A 10,831-nucleotide genomic window follows, 5' to 3' on the forward strand; every position below is an offset into this window, starting at 1 on the left:
TTGAAGACAACCCCAACTCCCTATTCAAGAGCCCTCACTCCTTCATCTCCACAGCCCCCTGCAAATTCTCCCCAGGTAATTAACCACTGCTAGCATTTCTGTATTATTCTTCAGACATTTTTCCATAAATTAACTTCTTTTTTTCTTTTCAGTCTTTTGAAATGGATAGAACTCATTATGTAACCTGGGTTGGCCACAAACTCCCAATAATCTTCTTGCCTAAGCTTTTTGGAATGCCGGTAATCAATTAGAGGTACAAACAAACATGTGTATATAACATATACATAGAGAGGGAGAAGAGAGTCTCTTTTCTTCACGAGCCTGACCTTAGGGCTCGGCTCTGCTGCCGTACCCACGATGTCCACCCCCACCCCCAGAACTATTGCATTCTTTGGCGGTGAAGGGCAGGGTCTATGCAACCCAGGCTGACCTCAAACTCACAGTCCTCCTGCCTCAGGCTCTGGAGTACAGGACCTCTGATTATCACAGTCTTTTTTTATTTTTTATTTTTGGTTTTTTTCGAGACAGGGTTTCTCTGTGTAGCCCAGGCTGGCCTCGAACTCACAGAGATCCGCCTGGCTCTGCCTCCCGAGTGCTGGGATTAAAGGCGTGTGCCACCACCGCTGCCACCACCGCCCGGCCTATCACAGTCTTTTTATGGCTGAGTCTTGTTCTGAAGCAAGGAAGCGTTCCTCTGATGAACTTGTAGATTTTTCTCCACGTTACAAACAGCACTACAGGAAAACTCTGCGCCTCTGCATGGGCATTTCTCGAGGATAGGTACTGGACACTGAGTGGAAGGGTGTTCGTTCAGATTGTATGGCTTGGCCAGCTTCTTGCTGATTACCCTCTAAACGCTGGTCGAGAGAGTCTTAATTAAGCACCTACATTTAGGGCCCTCTAGTGTGTGGGTGGAATGGAGAGGAATCGACTAGCCTTGCCTTTGTCTAGCATTCCTCTGATTAGCAGTGAGAGTAAATAACTTTCCAATGTTCCTGACACTTAGGTCGCCCCTCCCCCCCTTCTCTTTCTTTCTTGACAGGATCTCACGATGTGGACCAGATTGGTTTTAAACCTGCAATTCTGCCCAGCACGGTGTCTCAAGCCTTAATCCCAGAATTTAGAAGGTGGAGGTACAGAGTGGGTTTTAGATCAGGCTGGGCTGGGCTGCTAATTAAAAAAATAGAACAACCTGCAACCCTCTGCCTCAGTGTGGGGATTACAGATGTGCACAACTCCAGTTCTGCTTTCCTATTCCAAGTGTGTGGGGATTACAGATGTGCACAACTCCCCACTCTGCTTTCCTATTCCAAGTGTGTGGGGATTACAGATGTGCACAACTCCAGTTCTGCTTTCCTATTCCAAGTGTGTGGGGATTACAGATGTGCACAACTCCAGTTCTGCTTTCCTATTCTAAGTGTGTGGGGATTACAGATGTGCACAACTCCCAGCTCTGCTTTTCTATTCCAAGTGTTCATTTAAGAACATTTTCAGCCCGGTGTTGGTGGCATGTGCCTTTAATCCCAGCACTTGAGAGGCAGAGGCAGAGGCAGGCAGACCTCCAACTTCAAGGCCAGCCTGATCTGCAGAGTGAGTTCCAAGACAGCCAGGGCTACACGGTGAAACTCTGTCTCAAAAAATTTTTTTTAAAAAATTCAAAGACTTATTTTCTTAATTATGTGTTTGCTTGTGTGGGTTGGGGGAGGTATGTGCACATGAGTGAGTGAAGGTCAAAAGAGGCTTTCGGATCCCCTGCAGCTGTGGCTCTGAATCCGGCTCCTCCAGAGTATGCGTGTGTACTCTTAACCACTGAGCCTTGCCTTTCAAGCATGTCTTTTCCTTGTTGTTCTGCAGCTCTTTAGAGACTCTGGACGCAGATCCTTTCCTGATGACATGCATAGCAACTATATTCCTCCATGTCACAGCTGGAATCTTCTCTTTTTTTAATTACTTCTTTCCAGGTTTATAGTGCCTTTATACTTTGTTAAAGTTGAATTTATTAACCCTCTGCTCTTTGCAAAAATCCTTCAATAATTTGCAAGACAGGGTTTCTCTGTGTAGCCTTGCCTGTCCTGGAACTTGCTCTGTAGACCAGGTTGACCTCGAACTCACAGAGATCTGTCTGGCTCTGCCTCCCAAGTGCTGGAATCAAAGACATGCACCACCATCGCAGGCCCAAAGAATGCTTTCTTAACCAGAGATGGTGGTGCACGTCTAAAACCTCAGCATTCATGAGGGTTGAGACAGGACTACCAGCCTGGGTTGCACAGTAACACTCTATCTCAAAACAAATAAAGCAAAGAGTAAGAATGCTTTCTTTAAAAAAAAAAAAAAAAAAAAAAAAGGGGGGGGGGGCTGGAGAGATGGCTCAGAGGTTAAGAGAACCGACTGCTCTTCCAGAGGTCCTGAGTTCAATTCCCAGCAACCACATGGTGGCTCACAGCCATCTGTAATGAGATCTGGCGCCCTCTTCTGTATACATAATAAATAAATAAATCTTTAAAAAAAAAAAAAAAAGATGTGCCAGGCGGTGGTGGCACACACCTTTAATCCAGCACTCTAGAGGTAGAGCCAGGTGGATCTCTGAGTTCGAGGCCAGCCTGGTCTACAGAGGGAGTTCCAGGACAGGCACCAAAACTACACAGAGAAACCCTGTCTCGAAAAAACACACAACAAACAAATAAACAAACAAGATGTTTTATTTATTTATTTTTATATATGTGTTTATATATGTGTATTTATGCATATATATGTGTGTAGATTCTGTCTGCACATACTTGCATAGATTGCGTGTATGTCTGGTGTCTGAGGGGGTTGGAAGAAGGTGCCAGATCTCCTGGAACTGGAGTTACAGATGGTTAACTGTGGAGCTATTCTTCCAGCCCCAAAATTGTCTCCTTTATGCCAACATCATAAACCTTCTTATCTGAAATTCAGGTTTGTTTGTTGTTTCTTGGTTGTTTGGTCTGGTTTTATGGCTTGCCGGGTGGGTGTTTTTTGAGATTGACTACGTAGCTGATGCTGACCTAAAAGCGGTGAGATAACACAGGCTGTGCTCACACTCGAGACCCAAGCCAGGTGTAGAAGTGCAAGCCTATACACCTAGCCCTGGCAGAGGCAGGCACATCGGGAGTTCAAGGTCATTCTCTGTTAGTAAGGTCAAGGACAGCCTGGGCAGCTGTCTCTGTTTCAACACCGGGCTATCCTCTACTCCGTCATCCCAGATGAAGAACCTTGAGAGCCTCCAGCCTGAGGCTCCAGAGAGCCAGGGTTACAGGCAAGCCCCGCTCTGCGCTTCTTAGTGGTTCCTTTTTTTCTTTCTTTTAATAACATCTTTCCTGTCAGAAGTCTCTTCCCTCACCATGGCACATGTTCTATCTAGAACTGCTGAAAACTCTCTATTTCACCTTGCCTTGATCGTCCCCGAGAGACTGGCTCATGCATCCTAGGCTGAGATGGCACTGAGCCCCCTCCCATTGGCTCCGTCACATGGGCCTGAAGAGTACCAGGACTGAGCATCCCCGCGGGCTTGTGTACATCACACAGATCCGTGCCCAAGGGACAGTATCTATGATCCCTAGGCACTGACCACAGGATGGTGTGGTCCCTTCACTCTCCCCCAAGGCAGCCCCCCAGCACACACAGCTCTGTCCGGGAGCCTCTGGGGTGCACAAATCGGCAGCCGGGATGTCTTGGATGTAGAAGCCCACACGTTACCAAAAGACTATAGAAACTTTCACAAAGAAAGGAGCCATTGAGGTGAGTGAAACCGCCTCCCCCCAGGGTAGTTTAGATGCTATCTGGACACCAAAAGGATTTCACTGCGGGCCAGGTCACTTCTTCCTTAATGTACACACAGGCATCCCAGGCCTGTCTCTCTCGTCCTCCTCATCTGAGGACCACACAGCATGGGCTCAAGGCTGGTCTCTGTGAGGAGGGACAGTGGGTTTGGGTTAGTTCAGTTGTCCTAGAATGAGGAGCCATCAGCCAGCTGAGCCCCAGTCCCCTCAGCCTACCACGGCTTAGTTCATAAGCAACAGTGCAGGGTGCCAGGGAGGACCCGTGAGCGCGGTGACCAGAGAAGCGGTTTCCTGAGCAGCTGTGACCACAGGTGCACACCACCCTTTCCAACTTAAAATTTAAATATAGTGCTCTCCATGGATTTTGTTTGGCATTCATTTTTTTTTTTTTTTCAGAACTGAGGACCGAACCACTGTGCTAAATCCCCAACCCCATCATTTTGCTTTTATTTTATTTTTTTACATTTTTTTCTAGTCTATTGAAGAGGGGGTGGTAGCCACATGTGAGCCATGACCCCACTATGGAGGTCCAAGGGCAGCTTGTGGAGGTTGGTGCTCTCCTGCCATCATGTGGGCCCCAGTGGTGAAGCTAGGGTCGTAAGTCTTGGCAGCAAGTCCCTCACTGGGCCACCTTCCCTGCCCTCATTCTGATTTTTTGTTTGGTTCAAGACAGGGTTTCTCTGTGTTGTCCTGGTTATCCTGGAACTCACTCCATAGACAAGGCTGGCCTTGAACTCAGAATCTGCCTGCCTCTGCCTCCCCCCGCCCCCATCCCCCAGTGCTGGGATTAAAGGCATGTGCCAACACTGCTTGGCTTCATTCTGATTTTTTTTTTTTTTTTTTTTTGAGACAGGGTTTCTCTGTATAGCTTTGCGCCTTTTCTGGATCTCGCTCTGTAGACCAGGCTGTCCTCGAACTCACAGAGAGATCCGCCTTTATTCTGACTTTTTAATGGTAAAGTCTAGTCTTGATTACTGAGCTTTTTGGCACCTTTAAATTTTGTATCCAAGGGGAGTATCACATGGACTTCACCTGGTCCCAGTCCTCGTGGGAGGACCTAAGTGGAAGACCTCCAAATGCAAGAAGGCCAGGAAAGAAAGGCCAGGGGGAGAGGAGAGGGCAGTGCTCAGAAGGGAGGCCCGCTGGATGGGGATGCTGCTGGAGTGCTCCCTCGCTCCCTCGCTCCCTCCCTCCCTCCCTCCGTGGTGGCTGAGGACTGGATGGGGGTGGTAAGGCCAAGGAGGTGACCCCTGGTGATCTTGCTAATGCCAACACTCTTTCCTTCTCCTTTGCCCAAGACGGCGGAGTCAGGGGAGAAGAAGCCTCCTGGAGTCCAGCATGTGGTGTCCGGTTGTGTCTGTGTCCGTCTGTCTGCCCACCCACCCCACCCCCAGTCTCTGAGGTTGGAACCTTGTGATGGTGCAAAACTCCCCTTGAGGACAAACTTTTCCAGGAAGAAGGAAATCAAGTCTGGAACCCTAGCTCGGTCACCGTCCTTAGAATACTCAAAACCAGGCCAGGTCGTGGTGGCGCACACCTTCAATCCCAGCACTCCACTCGGGAGGCAGAGCCCAGCAGAACTCTGTGAGTTCGAGGCCAGCCTTGTCTACAGGGCTTCATGACAGCCAGGGATACACAGAAAAAACCCGTCTCGAAAAACAAAACAACAAAACCCTTTGCCGGGCGGTGGTGGCGCACGCCTTTAATCCCAGCACTCAGGAGGCAGAGGCAGACAGATCTCTGTGAATTTGAGGTCAGCCTGGGCTACAGAGTGAGTTCCAGGACAGGCTCCAAAGCTACACAGAGAAACCCTGTCTCGAAAACAAACAAACAAACAAAAAGAATACTCAAAACCGGGATGGCGGAGAGTCCTGCTGTTACCAATCCCAGCCCAAGGGCTCCTCCGTCCTATCCTATGTCTCTCTAGGCTTCCGGCCATCACTTTCAGTCCATTCGGACAGCCCAGCCCACGCAACAGAGAACTTTGAGAAGGGAAACTGAGGCCAGAACACACAAACTCACCTTGCCCCAGGTCACTCAGCCTTAACTGGTAAGTCTACCTCACTTGGATTTGAACCCAGACCCCTGCCGTGGGCACCCTCCTGAAGCCTTAACCTCTCAGGTTCAGCACAAGGGCTGCTCTGGGCAGCTGGCTAAGCTCACAGTTCATTCAGTCGGTCAACATCTACCCAACGGCTGTGGGTCATCAAGACACCTCGGAGCTGGGGAAGTAAAGACTGTGGTTCTGCCCTTGAAGGGTCGTGTTTGGTAAACACTGTCTCTCAACAGAACATGGACCACAGATACGGTGTCTGGGCTGGGCCACCTGATGCTAAGGCGGAGAAACGTGGGGTTCACATTGGCCTCTTCTAAGCGGCTGTTTGCTACCTCTGAGGCTGGAGCCTTCTGTGTTGACTGGACCAGACTCACAGGCATAATCCTTTGACCTGGCCTGAGGACTTGTGCCACCTCTGGGCTGCAAAGCAAGGGTCACCCTGGCCATCCCACAGGACAGTAAGTAGCCAGATTGCTGTTAAGCCCCATATATCATATCGACCAGGCTCACAGAGGTGTTCATGATTCTGTGCTCAGAACACGAAGAGAGACAGGGCCTAAGTCAGTGATGGGCCAGAGGTGCTCGGTGGTTAAGATCCCTCACTGCTCTTGCAGAGGACCTACGTTTGTCCCAGCCCCCAACAGTGGCAAACACTGGCTGTTAACTCCAGTTACAGGGGTTTTGACACCCTCTTCTGGCCTCTTATGGTACTGCACACATGGTGTAAATACATTCAGGCAAAACATACCCATAAGTAAATCATAAAAAGGAAAGAGAAATAATTGAGACCCAGGGCACGGATGCTAGCTTCTTCCCACAACAGAGATCTCTCCACCAGTCCTCACTTCTTAGGGACCCAGTAGTTGTCCACCATAGTCTTTGTGTTGTGGACCAGGTTGGCCTTGTACTCAGAGATTGGCCTGCTTCTGCCTCCGATTAAAGGCGCAAGCCACCGCCACCACCCAGCTCCACCAGAGAGTCTTCAACCACACTACCCAGCTGGTGTCCAGACCACTTGGTGAGTCAGGTGACCATGGGCCACTCGTGTGTCCTCCCTCACATCTGCAGGGAAGGTTAATAGTCTTCTTCGTGAATGTTGGTATCAATCCAAACACATTTATTTGGAGCAATGGAGACGAACCCAGGGCCTTGTGTCTCACCATGCCGCTCTGGCTAGCCCCCAAATAGTTACGTAGCCCTGGCTGGCCTTGAACTCACAGAGATCTGCCTGCCTGCCTGTACCTCCTGAGTGCTGGGATTAAAGTCGTGCACTACCACACCAGGCTCTGAACCACAGCTTTGTTTTGTTGTTATTGTTGCTGTTGTTTAATGTGGATTTGTGTTTGTCCTGCATGTACGTCTGGGTGGGGGTGTCAGATTCCACGGAACTGAGCTGCAGGCAGCTGTGAGATGCCAAATGGTCAGGCCAGTGTGTTTGTCAACGGGAAGAGTAATGGTGCTGTGGACCACGCCCATAAACGCTTTATTCGTGACCCGCAGAACGTCAGAGAATGCAAGCGTTAGAGAGGTTGGGAATACAGCTCAGAGGTGGGGCCACAGCTTAGCATAAGGATCTAAGCTCAATTCCCAGCACCTCTGCGTCAGAGCCAACAGCCCCGACGCGTCCAGGCCACTTCCCCTAACCGCCTGCTGCCATGGTGGGGAGTAGGGGTGACTGCCACAAGCTTTTAGGGGATCCAGTGCCCTGCCAATAGCTGTCCCTCACCACTGTCCTCAGGCTCCCAAGCCTCACTTCTGGGAGTCGTTCCCTCCCCTTCCCCCCCACAACCCCGCCGCCGCCGCCGCTTCGCTCGCAACTTAGCACACAGCGCCCTCTAGTGGCCACAGGAAGTCTTTTTACTCCACAGTTTTCCCCTTTTTTTTAGGGTTTTGTCTCTGTGCAGCCCTGGCTGGTCTGTCATTCACTCTGCAGACCAGGACGGCCTGGAATTCAGAGACCTGCCGCCTGTCGCTGTGTCCTGGGTGCTGGGACTGAAGGCGCGCACGCCATCGCACTCATCTTCGTTTAGTGTATTGGAGACAGGATCTTGCCTTACCTGGCCTCAGATTCTCAGTATCTCTGCCTAACCGCCCCCCACCCCCCATGCTGGGATGACAGGTGCATGCCATACATGCCACCATGCCTGGAAGCAGTAGGTTTTCCAAGGCTGGTGGTGAGCATCTCCCTTCTTGTAGCTTTGCCACGCAGGCTCTGCCCTTCGGTTGGGCTGTATTTGGTAAAATGGCTCAACACTCTTCAAAGGCACACGGGCCTACGGGAGGTTTCCAGGCGAGGGTTCTGAGGGCAAGTGCTCATCCACCCTGAAGAACAACATACTCAGAATTCTGTTGTTTTATGGAACACGGTGTTAGAATATCACAGTACATCAATCCAGTCAACAAAGATGGTCCAGCACCTTCTATGTACAGATACTAATGAACTAGAACTCTGTACTCAAGGAGCAGTCTCCATATGGAGAGAGGCCCATTTTCCTTACATAAAATAAAGATATGCATGTGGGGGGGGACACCCAAAACAGCTTGACCACACAGCTGCCATGACAGGCTTAGAAGCCCAGACACAGCTTCTGGCAAGCAACACCTGGACACCCAGGAAAAGCCATGAGCTGACCACACCCAGGGATGGCCTGACATTCCTAACATTCCAACCATTAGATGAGGATAAGATGGCCAGATGTCCCTGAGTCTAGCGCACATCTATTTCTGTTTTACAGATACCCCTAGACAAATGTCAGCCAATGAGGGTCCTGAACACTGGAAATCCTCTCACTCCAACCTCTGCTATGATAAAAACTCTGCCCCATCTGAGCTCAGGGCTCTCTGCTCTCACCAGTGTGTCGGATGGACAGAGGGACCAAGCTCAGAGCTTGAAAATAAAGGCTCTTAGCTTTTTTTTTTTTTTTTTTTTTTTGGTTTTCGAGACAGGTTTCTCTGTGTAGCTTTGGCCTTTCCTGGACTCACTTGGTAGCCAGGCTGCCTCAACTCACAGAATCGCCGCTCTGCCTCCCGAGTGCTGGGATTAAAGGCGTGCACCACCAACGCCCGGCAGGGCTCTTAGCTTTTACCTATGGGATTTAGTCTCCGTGGTGGTCTTTTGGGGGTTCCCTCGATCTGGGCATAACACAAATCGAAGAGGTAACAGTGACATCTCTGTGAACATCTGGGGAACAATGTCTGTCTCGGGTGGGAACCAGTCAGAGCTGAGCTGACTGGAGCGTCTGGTTTGTTCAAAGAACAGCCCGGAAGTTACTGTGGCAGAGGCGTAGAGAAGATGAGGTCAGATCTCCCATCAGGCTTGAGGCCACAGCAAGTGTGTGGGCTGCGTTCAGAGGGAGGCGGGACCAATGGCAGGGAGTATTCTGAGGAATGACATTATCTGGGTGCACATTATCAAGCGTTTTTTGCTGACAGTTTAGGGAGCATGGGTCCACAGAGCGAACTCCACCATAAAGCCTTTGCCGACCTTGATCCACAGCTGGAAACAGTATGGGAGCCGTCCTGAAAGATGTACTGAACTTCAAGGGCAAGGATATGACCTTCCTCCTCAGACTCACCACATTCCTATGCCGAGCCAACAGAGTGGCCAAGTGAGGCCCTTGGCAAGCGTAGAAGTTTCTAGCAGACGCTGTGCAACAGCCAGGACCACACTCCAGAGGAGCACCTGTCTACACCTCTAATTACTTCAGATTGCTTCGTTTCGGGCTTCATCCCTTGCTCCCCTTTCTAGGGAAATGAAACTCAAGGCCTCATACATTACATCCCTAGACACTATCACTGAGTTATAGTCCCAGCTTTTACTTCTTATTATTTGAGGCTTATTGGGTGTGAGACAGGGTTTCCTTTTATAGCCCAGGCTGATTTCAAGTTTTCCATCTTCCTGCCTTGGCCTCCAAATGCTAGGACTACAGCGCGTACCACCATGCCCAAACCCAGCGAGATGTGTCAGATTTAAGTGTCCCCGTAAATCATGTCAAATTTCTGCTATCCATTGACGCTCCGTTCCCAAAGGGAAACTGCCGTCACAGACAGTTTTCTAAGTGAGGTCACCCAGGCCTTCTCTGGCAAGGCCAAGACTGTATCTCACAGGCCACAGCTCTTGGACGTGTTTCTGCCATTTCAACAGTGTTTGTTACGTCTCTGGGAGAGATTCTTCCGCCTTGCAGGTGGCACCTGACTGCTTCAAGACACACACCATTTAACCTCCAGAGACCCCGGTGGAGACAGACAACAAACACCCTGAGGGCCCCCTGTGTGGACAGACCACACCCTGAGGGCCCCCTGTGGGGACAGACCACACCCTGAGAGCCCCCTGTGGGGACAGACCACACCCTGAGAGACCCCTGTGGGGATGACACCCTGAGGGCCCCCTGTGGGGACAGACCACACCCTGAGGGCCCCCTGTGTGGACAGACCACACCCTGAGGGCCCCCCCCCGTGGAGACAGACAACACCCCGAGAGCCCCTGTCCCCTCAAGCTGCTTTGGCTTCTACATCTAAAAGGAACTTAGCATTAGTTCTTGAAATTGAAGGTGAATGGACCCACAGCAGAAGCCTATTTACACCCCGCAGGTACAGGGACAAGGGGCGGGATTTTAAGAGAGCTGCGCAGTAGAAGGGACCGGCCAGCAAACCAAGCCCTCTTCCACACTGCAGGGACCATCAGGATGATGACCTCCTTACATCACCACTTACATCCCACTTGCCTGGGAGGAGCTGACCACAGGCTGCTCACACTCCCATTCTAACGAAACTCTGGCAACCTGAAGGAACAAGCCATTAGGAAAGGTCACTGGTCCAGCAACCTGTGGCCACGGAAATTCTTCAGGTAATGCTGCCCAACTGACCTGCGGGAGCTCAAGGCACTTTTAATCCCACAAAGCAGATTCCACAAACTCTAAAGGTCTGAACTGCTGTGGGATAGTTGACCGCTCTGTGACACCCCAAGGCTGTGTCA

Source organism: Peromyscus leucopus, chromosome 15 (assembly GCF_004664715.2).
Source record: "Peromyscus leucopus breed LL Stock chromosome 15, UCI_PerLeu_2.1, whole genome shotgun sequence".
In the NCBI taxonomy this organism is placed as follows: domain Eukaryota; kingdom Metazoa; phylum Chordata; class Mammalia; order Rodentia; family Cricetidae; genus Peromyscus; species Peromyscus leucopus.